Below are 12637 nucleotides of genomic sequence, written 5' to 3'. Positions count from 1 at the left end.
AAAATGTTTGGCCTGGAAGTCAGCCTGAAGAAAACTGAGGTCCTCCATCAGCCAGCTCCCCCACATCTCCATCGGGCACACAAAACTCAAAACGGTCAACCAGTTTACCTATCTCGGCTGCACCATTTCATCAGATGCAAGGATCGACAATGAGATAGACAACAGACTCGCCAAGGCAAATAGCGCCTTTGGAAGACTACACAAAAGAGTCTGGAAAAACAACCAACTGAAAAACCTCACAAAGATAAGCGTATACAGAGCCGTTGTCATACCCACACTCCTGTTCGGCTCCGAATCATGGGTCCTCTACCGGCACCACCTACGGCTCCTAGAACGCTTCCACCAGCGTTGTCTCCGCTCCATCCTCAACATCCATTGGAGCGCTCACACCCCTAACGTCGAGGTACTCGAGATGGCAGAGGTCGACAGCATCGAGTCCACGCTGCTGAAGATCCAGCTGCGCTGGATGGGTCACGTCTCCAGAATGGAGGACCATCGCCTTCCCAAGATCGTATTATATGGCGAGCTCTCCACTGGCCACCGTGACAGAGGTGCACCAAAGAAAAGGTACAAGGACTGCCTAAAGAAATCTCTTGGTGCCTGCCACATTGACCACCGCCAGTGGGCTGATAACGCCTCAAACCGTGCATCTTGGCGCCTCACAGTTTGGCGGGCAGCAGCCTCCTTTGAAGAAGACCGCAGAGCCCACCTCACTGACAAAAGGCAAAGGAGGAAAAACCCAACACCCAACCCCAACCAACCAATTTTCCCTTGCAACCGCTGCAATCGTGTCTGCCTGTCCCGCATCGGACTGGTCAGCCACAAACGAGCCTGCAGCTGACGTGGACTTTTTACCCCCTCCATAAATCTTCGTCCGTGAAGCCAAGCCAAAGAAAGAAAAAAAAAATATAAATTAATTGTGCTCGGTTAATGAAAAAAATTAAAATTGATTTGATTAAATGGAAAGATTTACCTATTAATTTAATGGGAAGGATAAATACAATTAAGATGAATATCTTTCCACATATACAATATTTGTTTCAATCTATTCTGTATTTACTTGATAAAATTTTTTTTCGAGATTTGAATAAAATGGTTAGGGAGTTTTTATGGAGGGGTAAATTTTCGAGAGTAGCTTTGAATAAATTAACTTGGAAATATGAGTTAGGGGGATTACGTTTACCACATTTTCAAAATTATTATGAGGCAGCCCAACTTAAATTTATTAGTTCATTGATGGATTTGGTATGGCCTCCTAGTTGGGCTAAAATTGAGATGGCAAGTATTTCTGAATTTCAAATATATCAATTTTTGTTTAGGTGGAATATGAATTTGTAACAATAATATAATGTGCCTATACTAAAACATTTAATGAAGTTATGGATAAAGAAAAATAAAATGACAGGCTCTAGGGGTAAATTATTGGCTTTGACTCCGATGTATAATAATCAACTTATTTCTTTTTCAATACATAATCAAAGTTTATTGCATTGGAGACTTAAAGGTGTGAAAAATTTGGGAGATTGTTTTAAAGAGTTTTTATCTTTGAATCAGATGAGGGAAGATTTTGGTATTGATAAGAATTCTTTATTATCAAATTCGATCTTTGGTAAAATGTATGTTTGGTAGAGATATGATTTTACCTAAAATAACTAAATTTGAGACATTTCTTATGAAGGTACCAGAGAAAGGTTATATTTCATTTATGTATCAAATATTACAGGATGGTATGGATAAAAAGGGTTGGGATAGATCTAAAATTAAATGGGAAGCAGATATTGGTTTTACTTTTTCTGAAGAGGATTGGTTAGATATTTGTTATGATAGTGTAACTAGATTGATAAATGCACGTTATGCAATGATTAATTACAATTTTTTACATCAATTATATTTGACACCTGAAAAATTTAAAAAATATGGTTTTAATGAATCAGATTTGTGTTTTAGATGTGGTGATACGGTTGGAACTTTTTTTCATGCTGTTTGGTCATGTATACATATACTATCTTTTTGGAAGAAAATTCAATTGTTTTTAGAATATCTGTATAAGATTAAAATAGTTTTAGATCCAACAGTATTTTTATTGGGTAGTTTGCAACCTCTGAAAGGCCTGAGATTAGATAAGTTTCAGCTTGTTTTTGTATATTTAGCTTTATGCGTAGCAAAAAAATGTATTGCTAGTATGTGGATACAAATTTTAATAATTAATAGATGGCTTAATGAGATGAAATATTGTTTAATAATGGAAAGAATTACGTATGTTTTGCATAATTAATTTTTAAATTAATAAGTGGTTATAGTCTGAATTTTTACATTTCAATTTATCTTGATTAGATTTTAATATGTATATTTAACTTTTTAATATTTCGTTTTTTATGGCTCTTAGGAGAGTTGGCTGAAGGGGGGGTCTTTTCTTTTTTCTTTTTTTTTAATATATATTAAAAAAATGTTCATGCTTAATTGCGGTATGTCATATATTTATTTGTTTTTTGAATGAATAAATAAAGTTTTTTGCAAAACATGACAGTTCCCTCTCTCCCCCCCCCCCCCCCCACCCAAAAAAGGTCTCTGTTATGAGTGCTAGCATGGATTAGTGTTGACGGCAGTCCTTCGGTAGCATTCAAGTTGTTGGCTCTGTCAACATACTCATCAGACACATGTTCAATCACTGTTCAGTGACAATCACTGCTTCCAGTGCCTGCAGATGAATCATCTTATTGTGAGAGATGGGAAAATTGATCTAAAATTATGAACATGGAAGAAACTAAAATTCATCAGTTAATGGCTGTAACCAGTACAAACAGGATGAGCTTGGGGATTAGGATGCAGGAAAGCAGAGTCAACACGATTAACATAAGAATCTTCTTTGTGACAAGAGCCACCATAAGACTAAGATAAGGAATGGTAAGGTACAATAGAATGTAGGAAGTTGAGGTAGTCTGGATCAGATAAGGGTCTCCTAGCCCTAGATAGAAGTACCAAGTCCTACATATCTAATTAGCTAACCTTACACAGATTTATACATATTAAATTAGCCAACCCTAGATAGGATGAGTCAACTCTGCATACCAAGAGACTGTAGCCCCGAGAATCAGGAAGGTGTGAATAAGGACAATGACATGATGGGACACCCACAGGATACCCCCTGGTCTTCCAAGTGTACTGAAACTGCACGTAGGCAGGAAGGATTGCCTATGCCAAACCCATCCAGGGGGCAGAAGAATGTAAGGGGGAGGGTATTCTGATACTGAAATTGACTGTATAAAAGTTGGGTGAGCCCCAGTATGTGTGTGTATTCCCAAGGCAAGGGGAAGCACCCAACTTTGCATTGTTGTTGTAATAAATGTTCTTTGCTCTCAATTTTTGTCTTGAGCTATTTCTTGAAAGGTAAATTCTGTTTCTAACAAATGGGGACTCGTCCGGGATCACACTCCCTCCACTGACAGAGTGCCCCGACGACGAGAGTAGATGCACCCCGGCTGATTCAGCTGGACTCACGGGCGACGGGTGGCTGGTCAGTGGAAGAAGCGAGTGATATCCGAGAAGAGGCATTGAGAACAAACGACGGGAGGAAGCGCGCTAGAGCATTGCTACTGGAACTCGGTAAGAGAAATTTTACTTGCCTATAAGTATGGGAATAATGAGTAGCAAGGAAGAGAGTCCTGGTTCAGGATGTGAACACCAGATAGCTGCGTACAGCCCGCTTGGGTTGATGTTATCTGAGTGGGGCACGGGAAGGACCCGTGGGAAAGACAAACTGACAATGGTCAGGTATTGTTGTATTGAATGGGTTAAACGCCCGGTTAAAGGGAGCTCCGTGTACTGGCCAAAGTTCGGATCCGAGGATGAATGGATGTGTCAAGCTTTGAACATCTGGCTTTATCAAAACCAGAGAGACAATGTTGAGAGCAGAGAATATGCAGACTGCTGGCTCAAGGGACCCATTGAACAACTGGTTTTGAATGAGAAAGAACTCAGGGATAAGAGAGAGGAGGAACATTTTGTCCCTGAATCATAGGGGTGGGATGTGCTACATTCCCTCCCTCCACCTTATGTTCCACCTATGCCGGCTCCTATCTTTCCTTCCCCTCCTATGACCTACCCTTCTGCACCTCCCCCTCCACTAGAGAAGAAAGAAAAGAACCGGAGTGGTACGGTGACTCGCTCACAGAGCGCTCGATTACCACCTCCGTTGACAGGAGAGAGAGATCATTGTAATTTAGAACAGCGTGAGATCCCTCAGGAAGAAAGGGCAGAACCCTCCGATTCACTTCTCAGGGAACAGGAACACAAATCTAAGAAACCAGAAATCAGCTGGATGCGACCCCTGCGGGAGGTTCCCGTGGGAGAGGGTCTTGGGTTCGTAAATGTGCCCCTGACCAGCACTGAAGTATGTAATTTTAAGAAAGAATTAACCTCCCTGATAGAAGATCCCCAGGGATGTGCCGAACAGTTAGACCAATTTTTGGGACCAAACCTGTATACTTGATAGGAATTAACATCCATCTTTAAGACTCTGTTTACCTTAGATGAGCGGGGAATGATTTGACAAGCAGGCATTAGAGTCTAGGATAAGGAACACCAAGGGGTGCACGAGGTGACCCCTGGAGAAGTCAAATTCCCCCTCACAAAACCTAATTGGGACAAAAATACCAGTGGTGGCCGCACACTGATGGAAGAATACAGGATTAATTTGATCAAAGGAATCAGAGAATCTGTCCCCAAAGGACAGAATTTCAAAAAAGCCTTTGAGGTTCCCCAAGGTCCCGAGGAGACCCCCTCTGCATTTCTCAATAGATTGCGCACGGCAATTCAACAATATGGGGGTCTTGACATAGAATCTCCAGCAGGAGAACAATTGGTTCTAACGGGTTTTGTTACCAACTCAGCCCCAGACATCAGAAGAAAATTACAAAAGACAGAAAATTGGCACGAGCAAGGAATTACCCAGCTACTGCAGATTGCTCAGAGAGCATTTGTCCAGAGGGCAGAAGATAAACAAAAAGGGAAAGCTAAAATTTTAATACAAACAGTCAAAGGAATAGTAGCTGATCATCACGAAAAAGATAAGGATTACGGGCCAACTTCTGTACGCGGTGAGGGGAGCCACAGGTGGGGAAGTGGGGACCCCAGCAGGTGGAGGAGTAGAGGAGGATTGCGGGGACGACGGGTGTCCCCTAGAAATTTTGGGAGAGATTGGGAAACAGGACCTCTTATCTGTTTCCATGGTAAAAAGGAAGGGCACTTTAAAAAGGAATGCCCACTGCGAGCAATGGACACACGCTCCTATGCCCTGATGGAAGCTGATTACGAATAAGGGGGTCACGGTTCTCAGCCAATACACACTGTGGGGCTGCACGGAGAACCATTAGTTAATTTATGCATAGGACCCCACAGTGACAAGATGATATTTTTAGTCGATTCTGGAGCTGCCCGATCTAGCATTCTACACCAACCCCAGGGGGTTAAAATAGAAGGGACAGTTACAGTTTCTGGGGTGGGAGGACGAGACTTTCCAGTCCCAGTATTGCGAGAGGTCAGAATTCAAATGGGAGATAAGATCATAATTGAGGATCTTCTATTACTTCCCCAAGCCGGAGTATGTTTGCTAGGAAGGGACTTACAGGACCAATTGACTATCGGTACCCAACCTTTACAATCAGGCATTGGAGTACAATTCTATGTTTTGAACGAGGAGGATCGAAAACTTATAAATCCAAGAGTATGGGCAGGAAAAGGCAATAGAGGAATCCTCGACATTCCTCCACTACAAGTCACTTTAAGGGATACTCAACAAATTGTTAGGCAGAAACAGTACCCGATTCCGATGGCTGGCCGAAAAGGTTTACAGCCCGTAATTGACCAGTTGATTCAGGACGGCATACTCGAACCCTGTATGTCTCCCTTTAATACCCCGATTTTACCTGTTCAAAAACCAGACGGCACCTAGTACAGGACTTGAGGGAGCTTAACAAATTCATTCTTGCCCGTCACCCGGTTGTACCTAACCCCTATACCATCATGAGTAAAATTGACCCCCATAATCAATGGTTTAGTGTCACTGATCTCAAGGATGCATTTTGGACTTGTCCATTAGCTACAGAGAGCAGAGACATGTTCGCCTTTGAATAGGAGAACCCCTTTACTGGCCGTAAAAACCAATACCGGTGGACTGTCCTTCCACAAGGCTTTACAGAATCGCCCAATTTATTCGGTCAGGTCCTAGAACAGGTATTAGATGAAGCTCCTCGGAGAGAAAATTGCCAACTCATACAATACGTTGATGACTTGCTAATTACAGCGAGGACTTATGAATTAGCTAAAGATTTTACGGTAGCACTTTTAAATTTTTTAGAGAAGAAAGGCCTGAGAGTCAGCAAGTCCAAACTACAATTTATGCAATCCGAAGTCAAATACTTAGGACATCTAGTGAGTCAAGGAACCAGGAAAATTAGCCCAGAGAGAATAACTGGTATTATGCAGATTCCCCCTCCCAAAAATGCCCAGGAACTCAGGAAATTCCTTGGGTTAGTGGGATTCTGTAGAATCTGGATGGAAAATTATTCTAACCTGGTCAAATTCCTTTATGATAAACTTCCCAGTATAGGAACCGAACCCCTTGACTGGACGGATGAAGAGATCAAAAATTTTAACTCTGTTAAACATTGCCTTACGCGTGCCCCAGTTTTAGCGCTACCCGACCTAAACAAACCTTTTGACTTATACACTAATACCAAAGCTGGGGCAGCCACCGGAGTGCTCACCCAAAACAGGGCAGGCTATAGACAACCAGTAGCTTTCCTGTCAAAGCTTTTAGACCCCGTTTGTCGCGGCTGGCAATTTTGGTTGAAGAAGGGCGAAAGATTACTTTTGGCGCCCCTATGATAGTTCACACCCCTCATACAGTCCGCAATATTCTCTTACAGCGGGCTGGAAGGTGGCTCACGGATTCGAGAATTTTAAAATATGAAACGATCCTAATGGATAGCAATGATTTGACCTTACTTACAACCAAAACTCTCAACCCAGCAGCCTTCCTCATCTCTCCAACTACTGACCAATCCTCAAACGATTTAGAACATGTGTGCTCAGAGGTTATCGACTTACAAACCAAAATTAGGGAAGACCTAACCGATGTCCCTTTAACTGAAGGAGAAAGATTGTTTATTGACGGCTCTTCACGTTGTATTGCAGGAACCCGCTATAGTGGGTATAGTGTAGTGGACGGTAAGCAAGAACTGGTGATCGAAGCCGGTCGCCTCCCTGGTCATTGGTCAGCACAATCCTGTGAGCTATATGCCCTCTGTAGAGCACTCCACGAACTAGAGAACAAGGTAGGAACTATCTACACTGACTCTAAATACGCTTTTGGTGTAGTCCATACCTTCGGTAAGATATGGAAAGAACGAGGGATGATAACTGGCAAAGGACAGAAGTTAGCCCATGAACAGTTAATTACCCAATCCCTAGAGGCTTTAACACTCCCGTCCGAAATTGCCATTGTACATGTGCGGGGACACCAGACTGGTAACAGTCCTGAAGCTAGAGGAAACAGGCAGGCTGATAGAGATTAAAAAGACCCCCATCTTTTCACGGGAAGAGGAGGTCTCAATGAAAGATAAGGGATTTCGCCAGACTGCCGACGGGTTGTGGTGGACAGTAGACAGACGGCAAGTCCTTTACAAAGCCATAACTCGCCAAGTCATAGATCAGCTACATCAACAAACACACTGGGGAACCCAGTCCCTTGTTGATACCTTTGGACGTTTCCTTCACTGCCCTGGCATATACAATATTACTAAACTTGCTACTAGATCTTGTCCCATCTGTCAGAGGGTTAATAAGAAATCGATGCGCCAAGTAATACCTGGCGGTCGCGACATTGCCGTTCTCCCGTTCCAGCGCATACAAATAGACTTCACTGAACTTCCTAAAATTGGTATTTACAAATTTCTCCTTGTCATGGTCGATCATTTTACACGATGGGTTGAAGCTTTTCCTACCCCGAATGATCGCGCCAACACTGTCATCAGAATACTCATTGAATGTGTCATTCCACGATACGGTATGATGCAGACCATTGATTCAGATCGAGGTACGCATTTCACCTCTCAGATTCTCCAGGGTGTCTGCAAGAACCTAGGAATAGACTGGCAACTACATACCCCATGGCATCCCCAAAGTTCGGGTCGAGTCGAACGTATGAATCAAACTTTGAAACTTCAACTCACCCGACTTCATGAAGAGACTGGTCTTTCCTGGATTAAATCGTTACCATTAGCCCTGATTAGAATTCGCACAGCCCCTCGTAAAGGCCTTGCAGTCTCACTGTACGAGATGATGTTTGGGCTCCCATTTATGGGGTTCCACACTGATTCTCCCATCCCTGAGGCTAATGACCAATACATTTCAAAATTTTTACGAGGGCTTTCTACTTCCATCCACGACTTGAAACAAAAGGGACTAATAGCCCAAACACCACCCTTAGACTTTCCTATCCATTCTATTAAACCTGGTGATTGGGTTTATGTAAAAGCATGGCAAGAGGATCAACTAAAACCTGCCTGGGATGGTCCCTTCTGTGTACTTTTAATTACAGACACCGCAGTAAGAACAAGAGAGAAAGGCTGGACCCACATTCAAAGAATTAAACCAGCTTCCGAACCACAACATCACGACACACAGACTCAACCCGCAACCTGGCGTGCAGTTCCTCATCCTTCAGACCTGAAACTTACACTACGCCGTGACAAAGTGCCGTAATGTTACATTTATTGTTGTATTTTTAACTGTTTATTTTTTTAACTGTTTATTCATTTATTGGGGTATTGTTTGTTAACTGTTTATGTCACTTCATTACTCGCTATGTTTTAAGTCCTCCTGGAATAGGGGCAGCAGAGGTTACAATTGTGCTACTTTACAGTGTAGACAGGGCATAGATTTAAGGCATTTTCAATACGGACCAGGGGGAACACAGTAGCGATGGTCAGTTAACAGCCTACATAGTGATTAATCAATGTAGATTTCGCACACAGGGTGAGACTCACAGGCAAGCTGCAAAACACAATTAAATCACGAGAAACAATCCCCCCCCAGCTTGGTCTCTTTTCATCACCCCGTGAAGGGGAGCACCAGTTACCAACAACGTGAGCTGCTTGGCACCTCAATATCAGACTCCAGACAGCCTTCGGAGATCGGTGGCCCTAGGGTTCGGGGCTGAAGAGGACATCAGATACTAGCCACAATTCAGCGGAACCGCCTGACTCCCGCTATTCCTTCGCTGCTGAAGGCAGCGTTTCTCACAGACTTCGTCAGGACAATGCTTACAACAGTCGGGCGGTTAAAGACACTGCTTCAAGATTTCAACAAGAATCTGCCCATGCCCATGTTCAGACGTGGCAACCTCGGACTGATGTGGGATGGACTAGACTCTTTACTGAGAACTGGAGCCTGATACTCACAACCCTAATAGCAGCTGGACTCGCTACTCTGACCTTCATGGTGCTCCCCTACCTAAAGACTTTACACAGATATTACAATTCAGTTATTGACCAGCTGGGTAAAACAACACCTTACACTTTACAGCATCAGTAATACTGATCTAAAAGAAAAGTGAGGATGGGGGAATCAGTCACACTGACACCAGTAACCAAAGATCAGTAACACTGATCATGGTGAAAGATCAGTATTACTGATCTAAAAGAAAAGTGAGGATTGTGAGAGATGGGAAAATTGATCTAAAATTATGAACATTGTTAGGTCTGCATTGTTCATGAATGAGTGAGACAAACACCAGACTGAGTCGAAATCAGGGTTCTTTGTTCTTTATTACCGGATTGTAACACTTGCGACTAACAAAGTTAGTCGGAGAATGCATTCTGCCGTTATCAGCAAAATGGTGATTTTTTATACCCTTGGATACATGTTTAGAACATCATCATATCATTACTTGTCCAATGACTAAAACTGTTGCTATCCTTTCCCTGCTAGCTTCCTGCCTCTCAATCCATCAATGTCTCTCTTATCTTGTAAGTACAAGGATGCATTCTGTTACTCCTTAGTACTGGGTGACTCCTTCTCCGGTCCCATCTCATGATGTTTTACCTAACAGGAGTACAAGGACACCTCCCCTTCTTGTTACTGCCCTGTACAGGGTAACTCCCTACACATTCCCATCTCATGATGTTTTACCTTACAACATGGAAGAAACTAAAATTCATCAGTTAATGGCTGTAACCAGTACAAACAGGATGAGCTTGGGGATTCGGATGCAGGAAAGCAGAGTCAACACGATTAACATAAGAATCTTTGTGACAAGAGCCACCATAAGACTAAGATAAGGAATGGTAAGGTACAATAGAATGTAGGAAGTTGAGGTAGTCTGGATCAGATAAGGGTCCCGAGATCAGGAAGGTGTGAATAAGGACAATGACATGATGGGACACCCACAGGATACCCCCTGGTCCTCCAAGTGTACTGAAACTGCACGTAGGCAGGAAGGATTACCTATGCCAAACCCATCCAGGGGGCAGAAGAATGTAAGGGGGAGGGCATTCTGATACTGAAATTGACTGTATAAAAGTTGGGTGAGCCCCAGTATGTGTCTGTATTCCCAGGGTAAGGGGAAGCACCCAACTTTGCATTGTTGTAGTAATAAATGTTCTTTGTTCTCAATTTTTGTCTCGAGCTATTTCTTGAAAGGTAAATTCTGTTTCTAACATTATGAATGAAGGAAACTCACCCAATCCAGGTTAGTTTTTGTGCAAAAACATCAAACTGCATAGGTCCATTTGAATCTCCTTAAACCCTTTGTGGATTGTGGAGGGTCATGTGACTTCTCTGGTGACCTTGAGATCAGAAGTGATCTCATCTGCCAATCAAGGGTTAGTTGATCTGTGATTGGCCCTTACAGCTGACATGTGATTGATGTTAGGTAAAAACATCATGAGCTGGGAATGTAGAGGGAGTCACCCAGTGCTGGGCCGTAACAAGATGCAGTTGTGACCTTGTACTCTCAAGATAAGAGTGGGGATGACAAATTGATGTGCAGGAGGCTAGCAGAGAGGGACAGCAACAGTTTATTCATTGGACAATGTCATGGTATGATAATTTACTAAGTACGTATCCTAAGGTATATAAAAAACACCACTTGCTGATAACGGCAGAATGCGCCTTCTCCAACTAACACTGTTAGTTGCAAGTGTTACAATCCGGCAATAAAGAACAAAGAACCTTGATTTCGACTCAGTCTGGTGTTTGACTCACTCATTCATGAACAAAGCAGACCTAACATTGGTTCTCCTGGTGTCAGTCAATGGTTAGATCACCCTGCAGCTGGCATGTGATTGGTCCTTACAAGTCACATGGACGGGCATGTACAAGTGCTATGATTCAATGGAAGATTCTTTGGTCTGCATGACACATCTTGGACTTGCACCACCAGGTTCAGGAACAGTTGCTACCCCTCCACCATCAGACTCCTCAACAACAAACTCATTCAGGGACTCATTTAAGGTCTCTGACTTTGCACATTGTTTATTATTGAAGATTTATTTTCCATATTGAACAGTTGGCACTTTTTCTTTGTTTACACGTCTCTCTTTCGTATATTCATCTTTTCTGAAATACAGTTGTTTCTGAACTACCGATAATTAGAAATTCTGTCTGGCCCGCAGGAAAAAGAATCTCAGGGTTGTATGTAATGTCATGTATGTACTCTGACAAGTCAAGTTTATTGCCATCCAATTGCACAAGTACAACCTGACAAAACAGCGTTCTCCGGTCTTCAGAGCAAAACATGCAGACACACAGCGAGACATAAGACACAAAGAGACAAACAATACAAATGTAAAGCAAGTATAAACAAATAAATATTAATTTGTGAATGTGAAAGCCTCTGGTGATCAGTGTGAGCAGTTCCTTTGGTCATTCAGCATTCTCACTGCCCGTGGGAAGAAGCTGTTCCTCAGCCTGGTGGCTCTGATCCTCCTGTATCTCTTTCCCAACGGGAGCAGTTGATAGATGCTGTGCACGGTGGAAGGGGTTTTCAGTGATTTGGCGCGCCATCTTCAAACAATGATCCCAGTAGATCACATTGATGGGCCGGACTGGGGGCAGGGAGAGAGTCTCCAGAGATCCTCTCTGCTACTGTTATGGTCTTGTGGATTGGTCCCCAATCCATTTCTCTGCATCAACCATTCCACACTGATGCAGTCAGCCAGGATGCTCTCAATAGACCTGTAAAAGGTTGACATAAAAATATAGTGGTAATTCCGCCTGGCCAGCAGGAAAAAGAATCTTAGGGTTGTACGTGATGTCATGAATGTACTCTGACAATAAATCTGAACTTTGAACTTCTACATTAAAAAAAATTATGATTTCAGTTCATGTTCTTCCCACCCCCTCCCCAAACTTGCTGTGGCCCCCAGGGGAGGGCCATACGGCCTCCATTGAGAATGGCAAGTCAAGACTCCTTCTGTTACCTGCCACTGAAGGGCTGAGGTCTGAAGGGAAGCCCCTCAAATAACAGAGGGGGAGAATCTGCAAGGGGCCACAGTAGTGACAACAGTGCACAATAGCAAAGGAGAGGATGAGTGTTATAAAGTAGTGATAGAATACATGAAGGATGCAAAAAGAC

This window comes from Narcine bancroftii, chromosome 5 (genome assembly GCF_036971445.1).
Source record: "Narcine bancroftii isolate sNarBan1 chromosome 5, sNarBan1.hap1, whole genome shotgun sequence".
NCBI lineage: Eukaryota > Metazoa > Chordata > Chondrichthyes > Torpediniformes > Narcinidae > Narcine > Narcine bancroftii.
This window is presented reverse-complemented; position numbering follows the sequence as displayed.